This window comes from Rutidosis leptorrhynchoides, chromosome 1, assembly GCF_046630445.1.
Source record: "Rutidosis leptorrhynchoides isolate AG116_Rl617_1_P2 chromosome 1, CSIRO_AGI_Rlap_v1, whole genome shotgun sequence".
In the NCBI taxonomy this organism is placed as follows: Eukaryota; Viridiplantae; Streptophyta; class Magnoliopsida; order Asterales; family Asteraceae; genus Rutidosis; species Rutidosis leptorrhynchoides.
In genome coordinates this window covers 591,940,824-591,951,403 of record NC_092333.1, presented here as the reverse complement: position 1 = coordinate 591,951,403, position 10,580 = coordinate 591,940,824, and positions in this window count along the sequence as shown.

Below are 10,580 nucleotides of genomic sequence, written 5' to 3'. Positions count from 1 at the left end.
TAACCTTCGACTTTGTAGCTCTAGCTAAGTGAGGCTACATGATTTCGGGTTCTTGATTGTTAAGTTCGATATCGGGAGCTATGTTTACTTAGAATATATTTACAACTGTTTATACTTGAAAATCTTATGGTCCATACATTTATATACATTAAACCTATGATCTCACCAACATTATTGTTGACGTTTTAAGCATGTGTTTTCTCAGGTCCTTAAGCAGGAGTCCGCATACTTTCAGGTTGGCTTTTGGGATGTCGTCAGGATGTCGGGACCTCGTTTTAAAAATAAATCATCATGCACTATGTTTAAGTGTTGTACTTTGTCATGTTATGGTTGTATTTGTTGTACTTTTCATTTAAGTCCCGACATGTACCTTAAAACTTGTACTTGTATGCCGTAATAAAAACGTATCCGTTGCCGTCATTAGAAACCGTTAACTATAACTGGGACACCTATCACGTCACATTTCGAGATCGAAATGGGGTCGTGACAGTAGTCGTAGTTTGTGACGTGTGTGGTATACCCGGCTATGATATTGGATCCGGTTTACAAGATGCTTCGTATATTTGAAGATGTGAAAGTGGATATGGATTTCTGGATTTGATTGTAATGAAAATTACAACTGGATTCACTTATTCTTATCATGTGTTAAGCAAGAACCCGCTTGTCAGTTTACCGGAACACACGACCTTTAACGTGAATGCCGTGAGCAGGTCATTTTGCCGGTTAGAGGTCACGCACCCTTTGCTGTGAGTGGCGTGAATAAGAATCCGATTTCCGTCATGCACCTCCTGACATGAACGATGTAGGCAATATATACTTTGGTTGCCGGTTGATTACGTGACGGACGCGTACTCCTGCCTCTAGGATTTTCTAGCCGAAAATTTGTTGCACGTTTTGATGCACCTGAAATCACAGAGACATATGAATTACTTTGTTAAAATATTCGATCTTAAATAGTAATATGCTAAGCATGCCGAGAACTGAAAATTAGATCTGCCACTTGAATAGAATATCTAAAAAATATGTTTTAGATCTGGACAATTTATGATTCAGTAACGAGAAAGTAAGTCCCAAAAATAATTATGTTATGGTTTAAATACGGATTTAGTAGGGATCTTAACTCCATTTTTTATTTGCATAGAAATTAATGATATATGCATAAGCTACTTTTGCACGGAGTAAATAATTTGAACAAATTGTAAATCGTAACTTACTGAAACGGGCCAGATCTGACCCGTTTTGGCTTTGATAATATGAACACAAGGCAATTTGTTGTGTGGTTCCATCGATTTGAATATGACATGGCGTATTCGTACGTGAAACACGGATGGCGCCATTTGATCAAACCAAAATCGTCTTTGGATGATTGTAGATTTAGACTTGAGTGCTTAATTTGTGGAAAAGGATCGATCCATTGTTTAATCTCCAATAATTGTGCAAACCCCGTTCAAAATTTGAATTCCGAGGGCGTTAAACAATGGATGGACTAATCTACTCATTTGGATTGAGTAATTAGTATCTAAGAATGCAGTGAGATATATTGGATCTCTTCTTTGATGAAGATGATGAAGAGAGAGAAAGTAGATCTTTCCAAGTTTTATGTGGATAATCAAGAGAGAGAAAGTAGATCTTTCCTTGGTGAAGATGATGAAGAGAGAGAAAGAGATTCTCTCCATGCTTCGTGTAGTATGTGTTACTAAAAGGATTGGGGGATCCTTCTTTGAGTAGTAGAATATCTTATTTATAGGCAAATGTGGTAGTACAAAGTGTAGTACATGTAGCTGATGTGGCAAGTGCTCATGGTAAAGGGCTTACGTACAAGGCAGCCTTCATTCTCCTCCAATTCTAGACGGCCTGATTGTAGACGGCTCATCCTAGACAGCTTATCCAAGACGGGAAGTCCTGGACGGAAAATCCTGGACGATAAATCCTGGACAGAAAATCCTGGACGGAAAATCCTTGTCAGAAAATCTTTGTCGGAAAATCCTTTTCGGAAAGTCCTTGCCAAAAAATCCTTGTCGGAAAGTCCTTGTCGGAAAATCCTTGTCGGAATTCGGAATTCCTGGTCAGAATTCCTGGTAGGAATTCGGAATTCCATGTCAGAATTCGGAATTCCTGGTCGCTTCTAGCCTGCTCTCTTCTAGCCTGCTTCTTTCTAGCATACCAAAATTTGTTTTTTACTTGTAAAATATATAACTCTTGTGAGAATAAGAGTTATTTGATACAGATTCGATATGCGTATCATCACGACGCATATTAATGAGTTAAAATATGTATTTAATGAAATGATATTAGTTTATAAATTATATGTGCTATACATAAATGTGAATGAAATAATAAGCCTTAAAACTATTTATATTGTGCTAAGTCATGCTTAAACAAAAATAATAATATAATAGAAATTCAAAACATTAATAAAGAACATAAAAATGAGTAACATACCATTTTCGTCATATAGATGACCTCAAATGGCAAGTCACCTTCAGGGAGTTTTGCTCCTTGTTCTCTTTAAGGGTGATCTTAGGAATTTCAGCACAATCTGAAACCAAAAATTATGCACCGCCAAATAATACTCAATTTGGCGTCGCATACTAATGAATTAAAATTTGTATTTAGTGAAGTGATATTATATTCAAAATTATATGTGTTATAAATAACTAAAATGTGAGTGAAAGTATAAGCCCTAAAACTATTTATACCATGCTAACTCATGCTTAAACAATAATAATAATATGATAGAAATTCAAAACGTTTAAAAAGAACATTAAAATGAGAAAAATACCATTCTCGTCATTTTGACGACATCGAATTGCAAGACACCTTCAGGGAGTATTGCTCCTTGTTCTCTTTTAGGGTGATCTTAGGAATTTCAACACAATTTGAAACCAAAAACTATGCGCCGCCATATGTTACTCCATTTGGGGGTGCATATTAAAAAATTCAAATTTGTATTTCGTGAAGTGATATTAGTTTCAAAATTATATGCGTTATACATAATTACATTGTGAGTGAAATAATAAGCCTTAAAACTATTTATACCATGCTACTCATGCTTAAATAAAAATAATAATATGATAGAAATTCAAAACGTTTAAAAGAACATTAAAATGACTAAAATACCATTTTTGTAATTTAGACGAACTCGATTGGCAATACACCTTCAGAGAGTCTTGCTCTTTGTTCTCTTTTAGTTTGATCTTAAGAATTTTACGACAATCTGAAACCGAAAACTATGCGCCGTCAAATCTTACTCTATTTGGCTGCATATTAATTAGTTAAAATTTGTATTTATTGAAGTGATATTAGTTTCAAAATTATATGCGTAATACATAATTACAATGTGAGTGAAATAATAAACCTTAAAACTATTTATACCATGCTAAGTCATTGTTACAGAAAAATAATAATATGATAAAAAATCAAAATGTTTAAAAAGAACATTAAATGAGTAAAATACAATTTTCGTCATCTAGATGACCTCGAATTGCAAGACACCTTCAGGGAGTCTTGCTCATTGTTCTCTTTTAGGGTGATGTTAAAAATTTCAGCACAATCTGAAACCAAAAATTATGCACCGCCAAATGTTAATCCATTTGGCGGCGCATATTAATGAGTTAAAATTTGTATTTACTGAAATGATATTGGTTTCAAAATTATATGCGTTCTAGATAATTACAATGTGAGTGAAATAATACGCCTTAAAACTATTTATACAATGCTAAGTCATGCTTAAACAAAAATAATAATATAATAGAATTTCAAAACGTTTATAACGAATTTTAAAATGAGTAAAATATCATTTTTGTCATCTAGACGAACTCGATTGGCAAGACACATTTAGGGAGTCTTGCTCCTTTTTTCTTTTAGGGTGATCTTAAGAATTTCAGCACACTTTGAAATCGAAGATTATGTACCGCTAAATGTTACTCTATTTGGCGGCGCATATTAATGTGTTAAAATTTGTATTTAGTGAAGTGATATTTGTTTCAAAATTATATGTGCTATACATAATTACAATGTGAGTGAAATAGTAGGACTTAGAACTATTTATACCATGTTAAGTCATTGTTAAACAAAAATAATAATATGATAGAAATTCAGAACGTTTAAAAAGAATATTTAAATTAGTGAAATATCATTTTTGTCATCTAAATGACTTCAAATGGCAAGACACCTTCAGAAAGTCTTGCTCCTTGTTCTCTTTTAGGGTGATCTTTGGAATTTCAACACAATCTGAAATCGAAAATTATGCTCCGTCAAATGTTATTCCATTTGGCGTCGCATATTAAAGAATTAAAATCTGTATTTAATGAAATGATATTAGTTTCCAAATTATATGTGTTATACATAATTACAATGTGAGTGAAATAATAAGCCTTAAAACTATTTATACTATGCTAAGTCATGCTTAAAATAATAATATAATAAAAATTCAAAACGTTTAATAAGAACAAAAAAAGGAGTAACATACCATTTTCGTCATATAGATGACCTCGAATGGCAAGTCCCCTTCAGGGTGTCTTGCTCCTTGTTCTCTTTAAGGGTGATCTTAGAAATTTCAGCACAATCTGAAACTGAAAATTATGCGCCGCCAAATGTTACTCCATTTGGCGGCGCATATTAATAAGTTAAAATTTTTATTTAGTGAAGTGATATTATTTTAAAAATTATATGCGTTATACATAACTACAATGTGAGTGAAAATATAGTCCCTAAAACTATTTATACCATGCTAACTCATGCTTAAATAAAAATAATAATATGATATAAATTCAAAAGGTTAAAAAAGAACATTAAAATGAGTAAAATTCCATTTTCGTCATCTAGACGACCTCGAATGGCAAGACACCTTTAGAGAGTCATGCTCCTTGCTCTCTTTTAGGGTGATCTTAGGAATTTCAGCACAATCTGAAACCGAAAACTATGCGCCGTCAAATGTTACTCCATTTGGCGATGCATATTAATGAGTTAAAATTTGTATTTTGTGAAGTAATATTAGTTTCAAAATTATATGCGTTATACATAATTACAATGTGAGTGAAATAATAATCCTTAAAAGTATTTATACCATGCTAAGTCATTACCCATCTTCTATTAGGGGGATTAATTTTTGGCTTCTGGTTAGTCCACGTGTCACTTCTCCTCACATCTTTTTACTGTTCACGTTTCCAAGGTATACAATTTTTTTTTATTTCGTATTTGTATATTGTATGTGTATGTATCAGGTTTTTAATTTTTAATTGGTAACGGCTGACTTTGAGTCTTTGAGTGGAGAAAGGAGAAACACAGCACGCGACCAGCTCCTGCTCACCCTCTCCTCTTTCTCTGTCACCTTACCCTGCTCCCTTCTCCCTTACCCTACTCCTTCCTCCCTTACCCTGTTGCTTTATAGCTTATTGATTTTCGATTTCTCATGGATTCTTCACAGTTGCTCCAAACCAATTTCTCTCCTTGCTTACAGAAAATCGATTGGTTGCAGAAAGACAATTGCTTACGTGTTCGTTACTCTGTTCTCAATCTTTTTAATTGATGTTGTTCGTTTGCTATTCTTGGCTGTGGTTTTCGCATTGTTTTTGCGTTGTTCAGCCTGTTCTTCATTCTCAGTCGTTTTGATTTTTTGCCCTTTCATTGTTTGGTAATTTCCGTTATGAGGGGTTCTCGAAAAAGGGAAAAAAAACTCAGCCGAATCGAATGTAGTTTGTGCTTATGTTTCAGAAAGTGTTGTACCTTCAGGCCTGCAAGTCGTTTCCTATAAAGAATCTAAGAAAAGGGCTTCTCTTCGTAGGGCACATGCCAGTGCTTTGGATTCTGCTGATGGTATGCTACTGTTTCTTATTCGAATTTTTTGTTGTTGATGCTCTTTTAAAAAGTTTTAACAAATATCTGTTCTTGCAGTTTGTCTGACTATATGTATGCTGGTTTACTGTCAAGTGCACTATCTTTGCCTTAATTTGTTTTTTATTTCTATGCTGTTTTACTGTGACTTGCAATATCTTGGATCATGTTGTCTTTTGTATGTTTGTGCTTTTCATATATGTGTGTTGTATTTTATACGTGTATGCTGTTTTTTATGCTCATTAGATTTGTTTTATTTTACCAGATAGCAAATGACAGTTTGAACCTGGAATATGTATTTGTTTTTTTGTTGCCATTGTGGAGTGCAAGAGTCACTAAAATTGATAGCTTTACACATTTGCTAGCCTGGAAATTACCTATACCTCATGTTTTTTGTTTTTTATTTTTTGTATTTTGTTTTTTGTTTGTTGTTTTTGTGTTTCATTTAAATTTAATTTTGCCTGAATGATTTTCTTTGTTTTGTAAATAGCACATTTTAAACCTCAGTTTGTCAGTAGTTTCCCCTCTAAACCTGTCAGGAAAAAGGCAAAATTAACAAAAGAAAACCGTTTCGTGTAACCAAGGGTTATATTGTGCCTTATTTGTTATATCTTTGGTATTTGTTATTTGTTGCATGTATCAATATTCTGGTGATCTTTAGTGTGTCTTCTGTTTGTGTACAAATTCTGCTACCTTTATTTTGCAAAAAGTGAACTGGAGTTCTGCATTCCTTTTGTTATTGTGGGTGTTTGGGTTTTTTCCATTTGTTAAAGCAGCTGATTTGTAAAGTGAACTGCAGTTTTGCTAGCTTTATAAAGTAGTTCTGCTACTTTCATAAAACAGCTCATTTTACTGGCAGTTACCGTTGTTGAGTGTGCAAGTGATTTTCCTCTTTTCGAGCCTGTTTATATATTCTATATACTTTCTGACAATTGCCTTGTGTTTGCGCAGATATATCTCCTTTATACTGTGATTCAGGGGACTGTACGTCCGTTTGTATGCAGTGCGAGTCTTTGTTCTGGCGCACTGACATAACAAAAGATATTGTATACGCTGATTTTTATCCGAAATTACCGACTTCAAGGCACCACCACCTGCTAAAGAAGACCACAACCACAGATAAATTATGTACATAGTTAATATATATTTATATTTAGTACTGATTATTTACTTCCTTTTGATAGTATGGCTCAAATAACGGCGCTGGCACAGCTGATACCGGGTGATAGAGATAGAACAATTGCAGCGAGAATTTATCGTAAGTGGGTTACTTATAGTTATCACAACCAGGCTCCAACCAGTTACTGTTGCATGCTTATCGATGAAATGGTATTTGTATTTTACATCTCTGCTGACCTGTTTTCATCTTTTATTTATACCGTCTGTTTGATGCTCTTTACATGTTGCAGCACTACCCTATGCTTGTGAATATGCGATACAGTGATAAAGCTTACTTTGACGATCTTATGCACTTGAACAAGATGTATGTGATAATAAACTTCTCGGCTCATGCTACAACTTGCTGGAAGAAGATATTACCAGGGCCAACGACATTGTCGTTTGATCGCAACACAGATTTTGAAGAACTTCCATTTGCAGACTACCCTGACCATTACTTCCAGTTTGTTGCTTACAATCAACTACGCACGCGTGTACCAAACACCACTGTCCTCGCTGGTATGTTTTGCATAATATCTTATGATTTCGATTTAAATGCTTAGACATACATTGATATGGAATATATGTGAACATACTACATTGGCTGCATTGATCGCCTTGAAGACTCGGTGGTGATTGGACACGTTAACTGCAAACAGCTTATAAGAAGAATAATTGACGTCACCAACCTTGAGTAAGCCATTATTTTGGAAACATAAATAAATATATGCAATGTTTGGGCATTTTCTTTATTTAATTTACAAACTTTTGAACACAGCAACATGTACTAAAAAGAATGTGTTACTGGGAAAAAAACTGAATTGCTTTTCGCAACAAGGGTGGACCGGCGCCGATTAATTTTGACAAACAGCAGCATAAATTTGTAGTGACCCGAACTTTTCCATGTTTATATATATTAATTGAGATTGATATTTACATGATTAAATGTTTCCAACATGTTAAGCAATCAAACTTGTTAAGACTTGATTAATTGAAATATGTTTCATATAGACAATTGACCACCCAAGTTGACCGGTGATTCACGAACGTTAAAACTTGTAAAAACTATACGATGACATATATATGGTTATATATATAGTTAACATGTTTTTATTATAAGTATGTATCTCATTAGGTATTTTAACAATGAATTATATACATAAAAATGAGACTATTAATTTAAGAAACTCGAAAACGATATATATAACGATTATTGTTATAACAACGTCTTACCAGGTACATATGAATCATATAAAGATATTGATACACTTGGTTAATTATGTTAAATGATAAGTAAATATATTATTAAGTGTATTAACAATGAAATACATATGTAAAAATAAGACTACTAACTTAATGATTTCGAAACGAGACATATATGTAACGATTATCGTTGTAACGACATTTAACTGTATATACATCATAATGAGATATATTATATATAATAATATCATGATAATATAACAATTTAACATCTCATTTGTTATAATAAACAATGGGTTAACAACATTCAACAAGATCATTAACCTAAAGGTTTCAAAACAACATTTACATGTAACGACTAACGATGACTTAACGACTCAGTAAAAATGTATATACATGTAGTGTTTTAATATGTATTCATACACTTTTGAAAGACTTCAAGACACTTATCAAAATACTTCTACTTAACAAAAATGCTTACAATTACATCCTCGTTCAGTTTCATCAACAATTCTACTCGTATGCACCCGTATTCGTACTCGTACAATACACAGCTTTTAGATGTATGTACTATTGGTATATACACTCCAATGATCAGTTCTTAGAAGCCCATGTGAGTCACCTAACACATGTGGGAACCATCATTTGGCAACTAGCATGAAATATCTCATAAAATTACAAAAATATGAGTAATCATTCATGACTTATTTACATGAAAACAAAATTACATATCCTTTATATCTAATCCATACACCAACGACCAAAAACACCTACAAACACTTTCATTCTTCAATTTTCTTCATCTAATTGATCTCTCTCAAGTTCTATCTTCAAGTTCTAAGTGTTCTTCATATATTTTACAAGTTCTAGTTACATAAAATCAAGAATACTTTCAAGTTTGCTAGCTCACTTCCAATCTTGTAAGGTGATCATCCAACCTCAAGAAATCTTTGTTTCTTACAGTAGGTTATCATTCTAATACAAGGTAATAATCATATTCAAACTTTGGTTCAATTTCTATAACTATAACAATCTTATTTCAAGTGATGATCTTACTTGAACTTGTTTTCGTGTCATGATTCTGCTTCAAGAACTTCGAGCCATCCAAGGATCCGTTGAAGCTAGATCCATTTTTCTATTTTCCAGTAGGTTTATCCAAGGAACTTAAGGTAGTAATGATGTTCATAACATCATTCGATTCATACATATAAAGCTATCTTATTCGAAGGTTTAAACTCGTAATCACTAGAACATAGTTTAGTTAATTCTAAACTTGTTCGCAAACAAAAGTTAATCCTTCTAACTTGACTTTTAAAATTAACTACACACATGTTCTATATCTATATGATATGCTAACTTAATGATTTAAAACCTGGAAACACGAAAAACACCGTAAAATCGGATTTACGCCGTCGTAGTAACACCGCGGGCTGTTTTGGGTTAGTTAATTAAAAAATATGATAAACTTTGATTTTAAAGTTGTTATTCTGAGAAAATGATTTTTATTATGAACATGAAACTATATCCAAAAATTATGGTTAAACTCAAAGTGGAAGTATGTTTTCTAGAATGGTCATCTAGACGTCGTTCTTTCGAGTGAAATGACTACCTTTACAAAAACGACTTGTAACTTATTTTTCCGACTATAAACCTATAATTTTCTGTTTAGATTCATAAAATAGAGTTCAATATGAAACCATAGCAATTTGATTCATTCAAAACGGATTTAAAATGAAGAAGTTATGGGTAAAACAAGATTGGATAATTTTTCTCATTTTAGCTACGTGAAAATTGGTAACAAATCTATTCCAACCATAACTTAATCAACTTGTATTGTATATTATGTAATCTTGAGATACCATAGACACGTAAACAATGTTTTGACCTATCATGTCGACACATCTATATATATTTCGGAACAACCATAGACACTCTATATGTGAATGTTGGAGTTAGCTATACAGGGTTGAGGTTGATTCCAAAATATATATAGTTTGAGTTGTGATCAATACTGAGATACGTATACACTGGGTCGTGGATTGATTCAAGATAATATTTATCGATTTATGTCTGTACATCTAACTGTGGACAACTAGTTGTAGGTTACTAACGAGGACAGCTGACTTAATAAACTTAAAACATCAAAATATATTAAAAGTGTTGTAAATATATTTTGAACATACTTTGATATATATGTATATATTGTTATAGGTTCGTGAATCAACCAGTGACCAAGTCTTACTTCCCGACGACGTAAAAATCTGTGAAAGTGAGTTATAGTCCCACTTTTAAAATCTAATATTTTTGGGATGAGAATACATGCAGGTTTTATAAATGATTTACAAAATAGACACAAGTACGTGAAACTACATTCTATGGTTGAA